Source organism: Prionailurus viverrinus, chromosome B4, assembly GCF_022837055.1.
Source record: "Prionailurus viverrinus isolate Anna chromosome B4, UM_Priviv_1.0, whole genome shotgun sequence".
Lineage (NCBI taxonomy): Eukaryota > Metazoa > Chordata > Mammalia > Carnivora > Felidae > Prionailurus > Prionailurus viverrinus.
In genome coordinates, this window is record NC_062567.1 from 97,351,064 (window position 1) to 97,367,679 (window position 16,616).

At 36.9% G+C, this 16,616-nt stretch overlaps 1 long non-coding RNA gene across 2 annotated transcripts in view; it reads left to right on the top strand.

Moving 5' to 3' along the window:
- The window catches only part of LOC125170223 (uncharacterized), a 31,968-nt gene that overhangs the window by 11,515 nt on the left and 3,837 nt on the right, over positions 1-16,616 (top strand). The window contains exon 4 of one of the 2 annotated variants that reach the window (XR_007153938.1): positions 4,895-5,154. The exons of the other annotated variant lie outside the window; for it this stretch is intronic. This is a non-coding gene — a long non-coding RNA (uncharacterized LOC125170223). Of the gene's footprint in view, positions 1-4,894; positions 5,155-16,616 lie in introns of those variants that run through there. 2 annotated transcript variants of the gene reach the window in all.

The window sequence follows — 16,616 nt, forward strand, 5'->3', positions numbered from 1 at the left end:
TACCTTTCTGACTCTTCCTCATTCTTTGCAAGTTTCTCTCTCTCTGCTATTTCTTCATTGCTCCAAAATTTCATACTCAGCCCTCTTCTCTTTTCACTCTATATCTTCTTCCTAGAAAAGAGAGGAGAAAATGGATCTTGTGTTCTCATTCTTTTTAGTCCATCTAATATGTATTTCTAGCCTAGTCCTCCCTCCTGAGCAACATAATCATATATATATAATCTCTAATTATTTTAATCTTCAGTTAGACATTTATGTATTTATAAGTTTATATACTTATATATTTAGGTGTTCTCCTACCTGGATCTTAAATTAGAAATATGCTACTTTCAGAACTTTAGGGAAGTGTACCTTCCACTTTTATTTCTGCTATTTTCCCTAAGTAGAAAGAGCTATTTTATTTAATTGGTGATTTAAGAAGAAGAAAATAAGACCTAGCCCCTTTCTTGCCATATTTTTCAAATCTACCTACCCACAACAGATTATGTTCTGTCCTGTTTCTCATTCTGTGTAATAAACTAAATACACATGGATCAGAGCCTGGGCTTGCTTTTACAGGCAGGCCTGAATCCTAACCCTCATTCTTTCTACATTTGACCTTACTGAGTGTGGAGCACTGATTCTGTCCAAGTTTATCTGTCCTGAAGACCCAAATTTTCCTTTTATTATGCCATCTCCCATTTGGACCTGGGGAAAAGTATTGAAAAGCTTCATTGTGGCTGTACATTGAAGTCCTTTGTCTAAGCATCTTTATCAGTAGGAAGGTGGTTTTCATCTTTATCTGACACCCTATCAATTGTTTCTGAATTCAGAAGAGAGTGAGATATATAAGGAGCTGTCACTGGCTAAGCCCCATTATTGATAGAACAATTATTGAGAAGCTAGGTCTAATATAAAAAAATGGAAAATGGAATCTTGCCAGTCTAACAAGAGAATAAAAGATCTCAGAAAAAAATGATAGCAATGATCAGATAATCAGCAAAACAAGAATTTGTTCATTTATTGCTGAATGCCTACTGTGTGTTAGGCAATGTTCCAAGGAGAAGTTCAAAGAGAATACTTTAAACAAAAGTTACCTGGTACTCTAATTTGACTGAGTTTTGAATCATTATAATAATCAACAACAAAGCAATGCTTTATATTCGTTGATTCAATATCAATGATTGATTCAACATAATAATTACAATATTTGAGTTATTATTGTTTATCAGACAAGCAATTCTCATACTATGATTGAATCATCAGAACAACTCCGACAGAACAGAATAGTCTAGGTTATTCTGCAGCTGGAAAATCAATGATTTAACTGAACAGAGATTTATGTCTAATTTCAAAATGTTGGCTCTGGCTCCAGGTTGGCTCTGGCTCATGTCTTCCATGTGATGACATAATAATCTAGGCTCTTTAACCTTGTGGTGCCACCATCTTAATATGAGTCTTTTTCCATGATTGTCCCAGTAGGAGAATAAACACTAAAAAATTTCATATTGACCTTTCATGGCCTCATCTAGAAACTGACACGTGTCGATTGCACAGTATTTCATTGACCAGACAGAATCACATGTGCCCATCCAGTTGCAGGGGTGCTGAGAAATGACAGTCATTCTACTGAGCGCCCAGAAGAAAAAGAGAACTGAATATTGATTAACACTAGCAATTTGTACTGTGAATAGCTATTATTACTGTCCTTTTTGTATAGGTGAGGAAATGGAGGATTAGCAAATTTAAGTAACTCATCCAGTGTTACACAGAAAGTAAGTAGAGAAGGCATTATGTGAACCTGGATAATCTGACCCCTGAATTCATGCTTAACCTTTATCCTATAGTACTTCCCAATTCCACACTGGAGCTCTGGCAGAACTCCACCACTACTAGATGTATTTAATTCAATTTATTTAAATTTAGTTTAAATTAAACTAGTTGTGCCAGTTATTGTAGTTTTGTCTGGAGGAAGTTTGGATTATTTGACCATATAGGTCTCTTCTAACACAGTTGGTTCTGTTTCAATGGAGAACCATGACTAATATAACAACCTAAAAATTAGTCTTAAAAGAAGGTTAGGAAATGATACTTTATTAAATTTTAGGTTAAAAATGAGATTCTATGCAAATCTTAATTACTTTGATCTTAGAATATCGAGTAAAATCTCAGAATCCTAGAATAACCTACAGATGTATGTCAATGTGTATTATATATTATATAACACAAAGTTAAAAAAAACTCAATGGTTATAAAATTCATAGATTTTTGCAAAGAACCTTGTAGACTGAAAAAACAACCAAAACAATCTGCCACATATAGGCCTTAGTATATAGATTTTACTTAGGGGAGTGTTCTAATTGTCTTCACAAATTCAATATTGTGAGAATGTGTGCCTAGGTGTTACTTATCATTTTAAAAAGAATTAAGTTCTGTACAACTGAGAATGTTCATAGTCTCCAATTTTAATTTGTTTTCCCGTATATGATGCTGTTTCTCAAGTATTTAGTTGCCCCCTGCTGGTCACATAATTATAAAATTCCTAAAAATATATATTTCTCAGATTGCTTGTGATGACAGACTTCTAATGAGATACATTAAACTTTTTCATTAAATGAATTCACCATGGATTTCCAGTGCTCAACTGAGATATGTAAGTTAACTGAGAGTTCTTAAATACGATCTTCTTCCTATAATATATATTTCATATTTTATGTCTCTTCAAGCCCTTTTTGAAACCATGTAGGTATAAATTATCAAACTGAGAGGGAAGAACAGTACTTTTTTCAAGAATTTTTAAAACTGTATTTTATCCTGTCTCTGCTACCGCCTCTCTGGTTAATCTTGGACAAGGGACTTTAACTTCTTGATATCTATTTCCTCATCTGTAATATTAAGAATAACTGACACACAATAAACTGTACAATTTAAAGTATGATTTGATAAGTTTTGACATGTATTCAACTGTGAACTATCGCTACCATAGTTCAAAATAGTGAACATATTTATCATTCCTAAAAATTTTTTGTGCCACTTTGTATTTCCTTCTTCCTGTCTCCTGGCCCTCCCAACCCTCTCCCATCCTCCAGTAACCACTGATGTGCTTTCTGTCACTACAGATTAGTTTGCATCTTCCAGAAGAAAAACAAATTTTAAGTTCACTAGTTTAAGATAGACTAAAATGAGGTACGGAAAAACTTAAATTATTTTTAAATATTAAAAACTTTTTTGAGATTCCTCTATCTTGAAGCCTGAGGCAACACTGTACTGCAGTGGCTAAAGGCTTTAACTTTAGAGTCAGCAGGTATGCTCTGGCATCTTGGCTGTCTCATTTACTTGTTGTGTGACCTTGGGCAAGTTACTCAACATCCTAACTGAGATGAACAATTTCCCCATACTTAGGAGAAAGGATTGAAAATAGCATCTATCCCATAAAAATGTTGTGAAATTGTGGCCTGTACATACAATACATTCAACCAATGGTAGCCCTATTTCTTTAGACATTTCAAAGAACACTAACCCAATTTTAAGTAAAGGAAACAACCCTGACTATTCAGCCAGTATAATCTTAAGATAACCATTTTAGAAGTTTTATGTGAGAATTTAAAAAATTCAGTGTGCTAGCCATGGTGTCAGATGACTCTGACTCAAGTCCTTTTCTTAAGTCCTCCATTGGTTTTCCTTCCTCATAGCTATTTCCCCAAGTGTCATGATTTTCCTTTCTTTGTAATTCCATCCCTAGCCAACATGTGACCTGAAAGTCATCTGATTTCATCTTTATGATTTGACAAATGACCAAAGTAAAGTGAATGATAGTCATTCTAGCAAAGTAGAAAGAGTGGTGGCTACCACTTGAGGTGACAGACACCATGGAAATAGAGATAACTGAAGAAACTAGGTTTTTTTGTGTGATAAATGTTCTTTAACAGTTTTCTCCTTTATATTCAATTACTTCTGTTGCTCTTTCTGAGCTGTCAAGATCTGCCAGGTTCATACTTGATAAAATGCTCTGTCTACAACAGAAACTAATTGAGCTCCACTTACCAGCCTAGCCCAATCTAATATCCAGGGAAAGTTCTGCTTTTATGGAGGAGAGATACTGCATCTTGGAATTCCTTTGTGTGCTCTTTTCAATGAAGTTTTAGCATTGCGTTATTAAAAATAGTCCTGAGAAATTATGTGTGTGTGGCAATAGACCCTAAGGTAGCTCCCAGTGGTCTCTGTCTTCCAATATTAATGTCCTTCCTTAAGTTCCTACCCCTAAATATAGGTTGTAAACCTTAAAAATAAAAGGTATTTTGCCAGCCAAAAATGGATTTATTTTGCAAAAACAGAATTGCAATTCAGGACCGGCAAGTTATAGCAAAATTATTGATTGTCTAACAAAGGCAAAGAATGTTATTTTATGGAAAAGGAGGACATTGGGAGGGTTTGTTTTTGAACAAAAATCCATTGGAGAAAAGCATGAGTCTAGGGTAGTGGCAGTTTCTCATTGGCAGGGTTACAGGGGTAGTTAGTTTCTTGTAGCAGATGCAATGTACATCTTTCCCTCTTGGGGCCTGTGATTAATGATTCTTGCCTGTTGAGAATGCTTGTTTCAGGGATCTGTAATTGACAATTCTTTCTATAATTGACACTAAGTGGTATGGCTTCCCATTCCAGCTTTTCCTTCTATTATCCCAAGTTCACTTTAGTGAGGTTTCCCTTTATTAATTTTCATAAGATGGAGCCTGTAAATTGCTTTGAACCAATATAATTTGGCAAAGGTGATAGGATATTATTCCCATAATTATATTATATTATAATATCATAGATGTGGTGGGATACATCACTCTCATCATTATGTTACATTATGTAAGAATCCATCTTGGTAGCAGAATTGTTCTTTCTCATTTTCCTGCTGGCTTTGATGAAGCAAGCTGCTGTGTTGTGAACTGCCTATGGAGAGGACCATGTGGCAAGAAACTCAGGTGGCCTCTAGAAACTGAAAACAGCCTCTGGATGGCAGCCAGCAAAAAACATCTAAAGCCCCGAGTCCTACAGCTGCAAGGAAATGGATTCTGCTAAAAATCTCAGAGAATCTGGAAGCAGATTCTTCTTTGCTTGAGCCTCCAAATGGGAACAGAGCCCACCCAAAACATTCGGTGTAACCAGGAGAGACCCAAAAGTGGAAACCCCAACTAAGGTGTGCCTGGGCTCTTAACCCACACAGAAACAGAGATAATAAAGTGTATTGTTTTAAGCTGCTAAATTTATGGGATTTGTTGCACATAAATATAAAATATACAGATTTTGGTATCTAGAAGTGGGGTGCTCTTGTAACAAATACCTAAAAATATGTCCATGGTTTAGGAACTGAGCAGTGGGTGGAGGCTGGAAAAATGTTGAAAAGCATGATAAAGCATGAACAGATTATCAGTAGAAATATGAAAATGAGGACATTAACATTGAGAACTCAGAAGGAAATGAGGAACATGTTATTGGAAACTAGGGGAAAGGGAATCCTAGTTGCAGACAACTTAGTAAAATTACCTCCTGCCGTTATGTTGAAAGCAGAACTTGTAAATGATGAATTTGGTTATACAGTTAAGGAGATTTCCAAGCAAAGTGTTGAAGGTGACTACTGGTTTATTCTTGCTACGTAAGAGTAAAATTCAAGAAAAGAGAGACAGTTTAGGGAAGAACTATTAAACAAAAAGGGATCAGGACTGGATAATTTTGAAAATCTTCATCCTCCCCAGATGGTAAAAATATTAACACTAGGAAATGGATTCTGAACACTATCAGGAAAGCTTGTTCTAGGGATGCCTGGGTGGCTCAGTTGGTTAAGCATCCAGGTTTCAGTTCAGGTCATGATCTCATGGTTTCATGGGTTTAAGCCCCATGTCAGGCTGTATGCAGGCAGTGGGGAGCCTGCTTGGGATTCTCTCTCTCTCTCTCTCTCTCTCTCTCTCTCTCTCTCCTTCCCTCCCTCCCTCCCTCCCTCCCTCTCTGTCTACTCCTCCCCTATTCACACTGTCTCTGTCTCTCTCAAATAAATAAACTTAAAAAAGAAAAATGGAAAGCTTACTCTGGAGAAAATTCCCAGGGAATAAGTCCACAACCTTTTGTTAAAACCTGAAAGAGATCAAAGGACAAGGTCTTTAATCACACAAAGGGCTTTTTCAGTAGAAGGGTGTGCCTCACATCTTCTCAATCAAACCTCTTGGCCTCTAAGAAGTTTAAAGATGCTATTTCTCAGCCCTAGGCTCTCAGCAGGAGCCAAAGATAGAGATGAGGTTTTTTTGAAACAAACTATAGCTTGTGTGGTCTTTGTCTAATGGAGTAAACCTCACTGAAATATGTGAAGACCCATCAAGTTCTTGAGGAACTTATTTCAGCAAAAACAATGCCAGTTTGGAATGAGAAAGACAGAATTATAAAACAAAAGGAGGCTGCCAGACCCCCCCCCCCAAATTTTACTGGCAGGAAATAGGCTGATAAACCTACTCATGTAGGTTAACCTTCCATAAAAAAGGAAAGATGACTCAGAGGGCTGAACCCAGAGGGCAGAATCAAGAGCCATGGAGGATTATCCCAAAGACAAAGAACCTAATCAAGGAACTCCCAACATTTACCTAGTTGTATTTCAAAATGTTATGGACCAAGGACTTCTTTTTACCTTTCATTTTCCCCCTTTTTGAACTGTAATGTTTATAACTATTATACTAAATCTGTGCCACCATTGAATGTTGGGTATGTTGGAGGCAGATAACTTGTTTCTTTTAGTTTCTCAGGTCCATAAATGAAGAGTAATTGTACTCAGGAACTATCTTTTTCTGAGTCCACTCAAAACTGGCAGCCTTCCAAGTGACAAGTGTTGTATATGATGGTTTCCTGTGCCTTTTCCCTAGTGGTAAGATGCTTCTCCCTCATTTTCCCTTCTGATCTCCCACTACTATCTTCTATTTGCTGAAACTAACTAGTGACCAGTTGGCAAACGGATACTGGGAAATATGGTTTAACCTGGCCATATCCTGTGATTCAGAGTGTAGAGCAAGGGAGAGCCAGGGAATGATGAATCTGAGAGAAAATAGGCCAGTGACCACCACAGAGTCTGCACTTAGAGTGCTTTTTACACCTGGAAATTTGCTACAACTCAACCCTAATTTGGTCTGTTCTCATGAAAGATTAGACCCTCTTTCCCATTTCTATCCTGTTTTTGTCAGTGTCTTTTTGCCTGTTAGGTCAACATTTACTTTTTCCTTTATTGACTTAGTCTAATTGACAGGATCATTGCCTACTATCAAGACAAATAATTAGATCATTTTTCCTTTTCATTACTGAATTCCCCCAATAACAATAATATAACCTTCCATTTTATAATGGAACCTTCCCTTCCACATAAACTATATTTTCCATTTTCCTAGTGCTTCATCTCTTTCACTGTACTTTAGCCATGTACAAACCATTTAAACCATCTACAAACCATTTAAACAGATGCTCATTCATCAAATTGAAGCAATCCCCAAGGTCTAATCCAACTTATATCAGGGAAACTCTTGCATAGAGGAAACTAAATTTAGGGTTGTTTATGAAATCTCATTCCTAAAGCCCTGTGAACATTATCCAATCTCTTCTTGGGTCTCCTCCCCACCACCAAGATCATAAAACTGAAGCTTCTCTTCATTTTCTATATCTATCCCATATTTCACCAGTTTCTCCTCCTCTAAAGCAAAATAAGCACCCCAGTTTCTTGCAGCCCACATTCTCCACTTGCATCCTAGTGGATGATATAGATTATGAGCTTAGACCACGTGATTACCTAACAATGGTGAAGATAATTGTCGTTTTCTTAACTAGGAAGGGTATGATTCGTAAGAACAGACCTAGGAGTTCTATTAATCTAGTTGTATTGCCAGTCTGTCCTTGAGAGGCTACGTTGAGGTGAGGATATCAGAACTCTGACAAAATAAAGCTAAAGTTTGGAATAGACATCAATAAACCAGGGGATGCAGGTAATCCTAATTTCATCTGACCTTAGATTCTCTTCTACTTTGGCCCAAGACAGATTTGAACAATTTCTGAACCAAAACACACAGCCACTTAAACAGGGGAGCTATCCATTCCTTAACCTCTGTTTCCTAACAGTCCTAAGAAGGCTGCCCTGGGCCGTGTCAAGAGCAGCAGTTCTTAAATGTTTAATGTTAAAAAAATTATGGAAAATTCCAAAGAGCTTTTGTTTATCTGGATTAAATTTGTTGATATTTATCGTGTTAGAAATTATAGCAGGATTTTTAAAAAATTAATTCATTCCTGGGGCACCTGGGTGGCTCAGTTGGTTAAGCATCTGACTCTTGGTTTTGGCTCAGGTCATGATCTCACAGTTCATGGATTCAAGCCCCAGATCAGGCTCTGCACTGGTAGCACAGAGCCTATTTGGGATTCTCTATTGCCCTCTGTCTTTGCCTCTCCCTCCCCCCAACTTCAAAATAAATAAATAAAACTTTAAAAAGAAATTGATCGATTTCTGGGGTGCCTAGGTAGCTCATTCAGTTAGGTGTCTGACTCTTGATCTCAGCTCAGGTCTTGATCTCAGGGTCATGAGTTCAGGCCCCGCGTTGTCTGTGCTGGGTGTGTGAAGCCTACTTAAAAATTTTTTTTGATTCCTTTAAAAATTACAATACCCATTATATTTTAACATAAGTAACATTTTTTTTAATTAAATGTATTTTCAAAAATAATTTAGTGAGTACTATTGGTTTTACATTTTTGCAAATCCCTTTAATGGCTGGCTTTATAGAGGACAGCTCAGTTCTTTTTTTAATTTTAATTGAAGTATAATTGATATACAATATTAGTGTCATGTATACAATACAGTGTTTGACAATTATGTACATTACAAAATCCTCATCACAATCAGTTTAGTTGCTGTCTTTCACCATACAAAGTTATTACAATATTATTGATGATATTCCCTGTGCTGTACTTTCCATTTCTGTGACTTATAACTGGAAATTTGTACCTGTTTTTATTTTTTTTTTAATTTTTTTTTTCAACGTTTATTTATTTTTGGGACAGAGAGAGACAGAGCATGAATGGGGGAGGGGCAGAGAGAGAGGGAGACACAGAATCGGAAACAGGCTCCAGGCTCTGAGCCATCAGCCCAGAGCCCGACGTGGGGCTCGAACTCACGGACCGCGAGATCGTGACCTGGCTGAGGTCGGACACTTAACCGACTGCGCCACCCAGGCGCCCCTGTACCTGTTTTTAAATTTTTCAATATTTATTTTTGAGAGAGAGCGATAGAGCATGAGTGGAGAAGGGGGAGAGAGAGACACACACAGAAATCCAAAACAGGCTCCAGGCTCTGAGCCATCAGCACAGAGCCCAATGCAGGATCAAACTCACAAGCTGTGAGGTCATGACCTGAGCCGAAGTTGGACACTCAACCAATTGAGCCACGCAGGCCCCCTGGCAGTTTGTACCTCTTAGTTCTCTTCCACTATTTCACCTATCCCATAATCCCTTCTCCTCTGGCAACCCCCAGTTGTTCTTTGCATTATATGAGTCTCTTTCTGTTTGTTTGTTTTATTTTTTAGATTTCATATGTAAGTAAAATCGTGTAATACTTGTCTTTCTCTGTCTGACTTATTTTACTCAGCATAAAACCCTCTATGTCCATCCATGTTGTTGTGAATGCCAAGATTTCATTCTTTCTTGTGGCTGAGTAGTAATCCATAATCAATTGTGTATGTTTTTTTTTTTTTTAACGTTTATTTATTTTTGAGAGCCAGAGACAGATAGAGACAGCACAAGTTGGGGAGGGGCAGAGAGAGAGGGAGATAAAGAATTTGAAGCAGGCTCCAGGCTCTGAGCTGTCAGCATAGAGCCTGACACGGGGCTCGAACCCTGAGCCATGAGATCATGACCTCAGCTGAAGTCAGACGCTTAAATGATAAGCCACCCAGGTGCCCCCATTGTGTATGTTTATCACATCTTCTTTATCCATTCATCTATCTGTGGACACTTAGGTTCCTTGCACATCTTGACTATTGTAAATAGTGCTGTAATATGCATAGAGCTGCATGTATCTTTTTGAATTAGTCTTTTTGTTTCTTCAGCTAAATACCCAGAAGTGGAATTACTGGGTTGTATGATATTTCTCTTTTTAATTTTTTGAGGTAACTCTGTACTGTTTCCATAGTGGTTGCACCATTTACACTCCCACAGACAGACTGGTGTGAGGTAATACCTCACTGTGTTTTATTTGTTTGTTTTTATTTTAGAGAGAGAGAACACGGGAGAGTTGGGGAGAGGGGCAGAGAATGAGAGAATCTTTTTTTTTTTAAATTTTTTTTAAACTTTTATTTATTTTTGAGACAGAGACAGAGCATGAATGGGGGAGGGTCAGAGAGAGGGAAACACAGAATCTGAAACAGGCTCCAGGCTCTGAGCTGTCAGCACAGAGCCCGACGCGGGGCTCGAACTCATGGACCGCGAGATCATGACCTGAGCCGAAGTCGGCTGCTTAACCGACTGAGCCACCCAGGTGCCCCGAGAGAATCTTAAGCAAACTCCATGACCAGCATGGAGCCTGACTCAGGGCTCAATTCCACAGCCACAAGATCATGACCTGAGCCGAAATCAAGAGTCAGACACTCAACTGACTGAGCCACTCAGGCACCGCACTCACTGTAGTTTTGATTTGCAATTCCCTGATTATTAGTGATGTTGAGCATCTTTTCATGTGTCTGTTGGCTTCCTGCATGTCTTCCTTGTAAGAATGTCTATGCAAATCCTCTGCCCATTTTTAAAATTGGATTATTTGCTTTTATGTGTGTGTTGAGTTGTATGAGTGTGTGTTGAGAATGTATTTTGAATATTAACCTCCTATTGAGTATATTATTTGCAAATATATTGTCTTTAAGTAGGTTGCCTTTTCATTTTGTTGATCATTTCCCTCACTGTGCAAAAAAAAAAAAGTTTTTAATTTGATGTAGTCCCAATTTTTAATTTTTGCTTTTATTTCCCTTACTTGAGGGGACAGATCTGGAAAAATAGTGCAAAGGCCAGTGTCTAATAGTTTACTGTCTATGTTTTCCTTGAGGAGTTTTATGGTATCAGGTCTTACATTCAGGTCTTTAATCCATTTTGAATTTATTTTCATGTTCAGCATAAAAAAGTGGTCCCATTTCATTCTTTTGCATGTATCTGTTCAGTTTTCACAACACTATTTATTGAAGATACTGTCTTTTCCCTGTTGTATATTCTTGTCACATTTGTCATAAATTAATTGACAATATAAGCATGTGTTTATTTCTGGGCTTTCTGTTCTCTTGATCTATGTGTCTATTTTTGTACCAATACCATACTGTTTTTATTACTATAGCTTTGTTGTATAGTTTGAAATCTGGGATTGTGATACCTTCAGCTTTGCTCTTTCTTTCTCAAGATTGCTTTGGCAATTCAGTGTCTTCTTTGCACAGTTCCATACAAACTTTAGGATTACTTCTTTTAGTTCTGTGAAAAAATATTATTGGTATTTTGATGAAGATAGCATTGAATCTGTTGATTGTTTTGGGTAAGTATGGACATTTTAACAGTATTAATTATTCCAGTCAATGAGCATATCTTTTCATTTGTGTCATTTTTCAATTTTTTTCATCAATGTTTTATAGTTTTCAGAGTGCAGATCTTTCACCTTCTTACATTTATTCCTAGGTATATTATTCTTTTTGGTGTAATTATAAACGGGATTATTTTCTTTATTTCTTTTTCTATTAGTGTATAGAAATTCAACAGACTTCTGTATAATTGATTTTGTATCCTGCAACTTTCCTGAATTTATTTATTAGTTCTAATAGTCTTTTGGTGGAGTCTTTAGGGTTTTCTACATACTGTATCATGTCATCTGCAAATAATGACAGTTTGACTTTCCCCTAATAGTTTGGATGCTTTTTATTTCTTTTTCTTGTTTGATTTTTGTGGCTAGGACTTCCAGTACTATGTTCAGTAAAAGCAATGAGAGTAGACATCCTTGTCTTATTCCTATCTTAGAGAAAACACTTCCAGCCTTTCACCATTGAGTATGATGTTAGCTATGGGTTTGTCATATATGGCTTTTATTATGTTGAGGTATGTTCCCTCTAAACCCATTTTGTGAAAGCTTTTATCATGAATGTGAATGTTGTCAGATGTTTTTTCTGCATTTATTACAATGATCATATGATTTTTATCCTTCATTTTGTTAATGTGATGTATCACATTGATTGGTTTGCTGATATTGAGTCATCCTTGCATACACTGGACATCCTGAATGATTCTTTCAATGTATTTTTTTTTCAGTTTTAATTTTAATTCCAGTTAGTTAACACACTAATGTATTTTTATTTTTTTGTTTTTATTTTTTTTACATTTATTTATTTTTGAAAGACAGAGTGAGACAGAGTGCAAGTGGAGGAGGGGCAGAGAGAGAAGGAGACACAGAATCTGAAGCAGGCTCCAGGCTCTGAGCAAGCATTCAGCACAGAGCCTGATGCAGGGCTCGAACCCACGAACCGTGAAATCATGACCTGAGCCAAAGTCGGACACTTAACCGACTGAGCCACCCAAGCGCCCCCACTAATATATTTTTAAATTCAGTTTGATAATATTTTGAGGATTTTTTCATCTATGTTCATCAGGAATATTGGTTTGTAATTTTGGTTTTTTGTACTTTGGTTCTGGTAGAATGAATTTGGAAGCAGGCCTTCCTCTTCTATTTTTTAGAATAGTTTGAGAAGAATAGGTATTAATTCTTTTTTTTAAATTTATTTTCAATGTTTATTTATTTTTGAGAGAGGGAGAGCACAAGCAGGGAAGGGGCCTAGAGAGGCTCTGAGCACAGAACCCAACTCAGGGCTTGGACTCACGAACTGTGAGATCATGACCTGAGCCAAAGTTGGACGCTTAACTGACTGAGCCACCCAGGTGCCCCTGATATGGCCTTCTCTTTATGACTTTACCTGTGGAAGGTCCATTCTGCTAGTCTTCAGGTCATTTTCACAATGAGTTGCATTACATGTAGTTGTTGCCTTGGTGTGTGTCCATGGGAGGAGGTGAGCTCAATCTTCCTTCTGTTGGTGAATCTTCCCCTGCCTGTTGGTGAACTCTACTTTCTGAAAATCTAAAATCATTCTTGTTCGGTACATTATGATTGTTACTATTTAAACAAGAGAGTACTATTAACATCAGCGAACGTTTTACTTCCAAAATGAGGCTACCTTCTGAGCGGGGTTGCCACAGAGCAAATACAGGACAACTCAATTCTTATATCTACTTCTATATTTAATCTGTTCTGATATGTTGTTTTAGTTGAATTAAATTTAGAGAATCCAGTCTCATACACATATGTAATTGGAGAAGGAAGGCGAATTTTAATAGTTTTTTTAAAAAGATAATTGTGAATATTCTTCTTTGATATCACACCTCCAAAACCCTACAAGTGATAGTTTCTTAACGATTAGTAGCAATGTGGAATCTGACGCTGTATGGATGGACATTTGTATACTGTAACATTAAAATCCACTGATGTATAATGGGGTATCTTGAACTTTGAATGGAACTATGCATTATTTTGTAACATCATGCATTGGTCATTTGGAAAATAGTGGTTCACTAAGGTATACATATCTTCCAAATTCTGATACATCTCATTTTGAATTATCAAAAACTCACATTTATTACCATCGTCACTGATCTCATCAGAAAAGTCCCTAAGAATTAGGAAATTGTCAGGGTGCCTAGGTGGCTCAGTCGGTTGGGCGTCCGACTTCAGCTCAGGTCATGATCTCACGGTCCATGAGTTTGAGCCCCGTGTCAAGGTCTGTGCTAACAGCTTGGAGCCTGGAGCCTGCTTCCGATTCTGTGTCTCCCTCTCTCTCTGCCCCTCCCCCGCTCATGCTCTGTCTCTCTCTCTCTCTGTCAAAAATAAATATTAAACAAAAATTTTAAAAATAATAATAAATAAATAAAAGAATTAGGAAATTGTCAAACTCATGGATGGATACAAGTTTCCCAAAATTCTGAATTTCTCTTGAAAGCTCAAATTTTATCTTTAACAACAAATGCTGCAGTTTGTTTTCATTGAAGCGACAGACTTCACTAAGTTTTGAGACAATATCTGCCAAATACCCAAGTCTGAATAACTGTAGTTTGTCTGTCATTCTTTCAAGTAAAAATGGTGTTCCATATACAAAAAATGGCTTGTTCAACTCACAACCGAATCACATAAATCCTTGTCCTCAGGACAACCATTGTGCCTAGGTATGCAGCAGGAATGCTGTATGCATTTTGTATCATAGAATTTTTAAAAGACATGGAATTAGTAGTTCATGTGAAATAAAATGAGTAATTATTGCTATTTTATCAAGCATATTATTAAATGAAACTTTTTTTTCTTTGTGAGTATACAGCAGTGAAGAATGCAATGGCTATCAGTATAGGCTGGTATCACTGCGATGATTTCTGTTAAGGCACCAGCAATTTTACCACCATTGCCTTCGTATTATAGTACAAATGTCAACACAGTTTGAGAGGCAAGTAATGTCTTAGTATTATTTTGTAAATAGTTTTGACCCTGCGGTTACTTGAAAGGTTTTCAGGGACTTCATGTTGTCCACAGACCACATTTTGAGAACTGCTGGCCATAAGCGGACCTAACTTGTAAGTGTGGTAGCAATCCATTTTCACATAATTTGCATTTATGCACAACTTTTCACACTCTCAGACGAGTCTATGCTATTATAACCAATACTGGCCTAACTGCTCTCACCAACTTACTGGTAATCATGACCCATCATAGTCTATTCTGGCTCTAGCTCAGTCCCCCATTTCTAACCCTCCGTTCTTCTTGCCAAAATAAAGACTCCTGGCCTCTATTTTTGTCTAACTAGTCAAACCCCCACACTAATTTTCTAATGATTTCATTTTAATTCTTAATCTTGTTGCCAGGAACAAACCTAATCCTTCAGGGTAGAATTTTATTTCATTGTATGTGTTTAATGAATTAAATAAATTCATCAGTTTTAAAATGAATTTTCTGTAAATCTATTTCACTTGCTAGAGAGATGGCATTTGGTTTGGCCTTAAAGAGTGACATGAGTTGGACAGGTGAAATGAGATTGTAGGTTTTTCAAAGTATGAGAAACAATAATAGATGTATGAAGGTAAAAAGGCACAGGGGCTTCTTGGGAAGAGGCAAGATGGATGCAAATAATAGAGTAATTAAAGATAAGGTCAGAAAGGTAGTAAGGGGTCATCTTGTGGAAGGGGTTGAAAGCCTAGAGTTTGGTAAGCAATGAGGAGCCACCAGAGGTGTTTCAGCAGAGGCAGAGGTAATGGGGTAAAACAGGTTCAATGATAGAAGCATTATTTGCTTAAGATTTATTTGGGAACTAGAGATGAAAAGAATTTGATGGCGAAAAGGGACTTGAGGCAAGAAAACCGGGTTGGAGGCCTGAACTAGGATGGTGACCCTAGAAGAGGAAATAGGTAGAAATAGAGTTTGAAAATACTGTGGGAACTATGATCAGTTAAGTGGTGGTGAGGGAGAAATGGTTGTGAAAAAAAATGATTAGAGCTTCAAGCACGAGTTACTGGGAAGTGTTTGATGTTATTCACAGGAATCAGGAAGTCAGAAAGAGGAACGGTTTGTGTGAGGCAAAATGGTGTGTTCAGTTCTCTACCTATTAGCAGATAAGTAGCATACTCAAGGGGGAACTAATTTTGTAGCACTTACAAGAACTGGAACCTAACACATATTAGAAGATTGTGGTTATTAGGCATATAAGTGGCTATCCTCAAGGGGAAACTAATTTTATAGCACTTACAAGAACTGAAAGGTAATAGATAGTAGGATGTTAGAAAATGGTGGTGGGAGCTGGACTGGCTTTATATTGTCTCTTTACAATATAAACACAAAGGGGAAGATGCAGTCAGTATTTTAATTCTCTGTAGAGTTTCTTTGTAGACATCTGTACCTTTTCTGTGGTCCATATATCACAAAGACATCTGTAATAAAGTGATACATGTTTATTGAATGATTTGTATGTGTTCTTTATTATGCTAAATTGTGTCAGTTGATCCTCACAACCACACTTAGATATTTTTAATTGGATTTTCATAAGAGAAATCAAGGTGCAAAGAGGCTCAGTAACTTTCTCAAGGGCAAACGAGAATGACATTTAAAACCAGGTTCTGTACAGTTTCAAAGTTCTTGTTTCTTCTACTCTATATGGCTAAAGTATTTACTTGCCCTTGTGCTTTTTCCTTTTCACAAAATGAAAAGGAAGTAGTACCTTTTAGCATGGAGTATTGGTTTTTACTATCTGATTGCATCCAGAGATTCATGTAATTCCTGCTTAGGACATCTATCTTAAGAAAGGCTTGTACTCAGGGACTCTTTTTTTTCTTACAGTTTTATTGAGATATATTTGACATAACATCACTGTATAAGTTTAAGGTTATAGCATAAAGATTATGTTATTAAATTATTACTGCAATAAGTTTAGTTAGCATCCATCATCTTATATACATAAAATAAAAGGAGAAAGTAAAAAAAAATTTTTTTCCCTTGGTGATAAGAACTCTTTGAACAATTTTCCCATCTATCATAC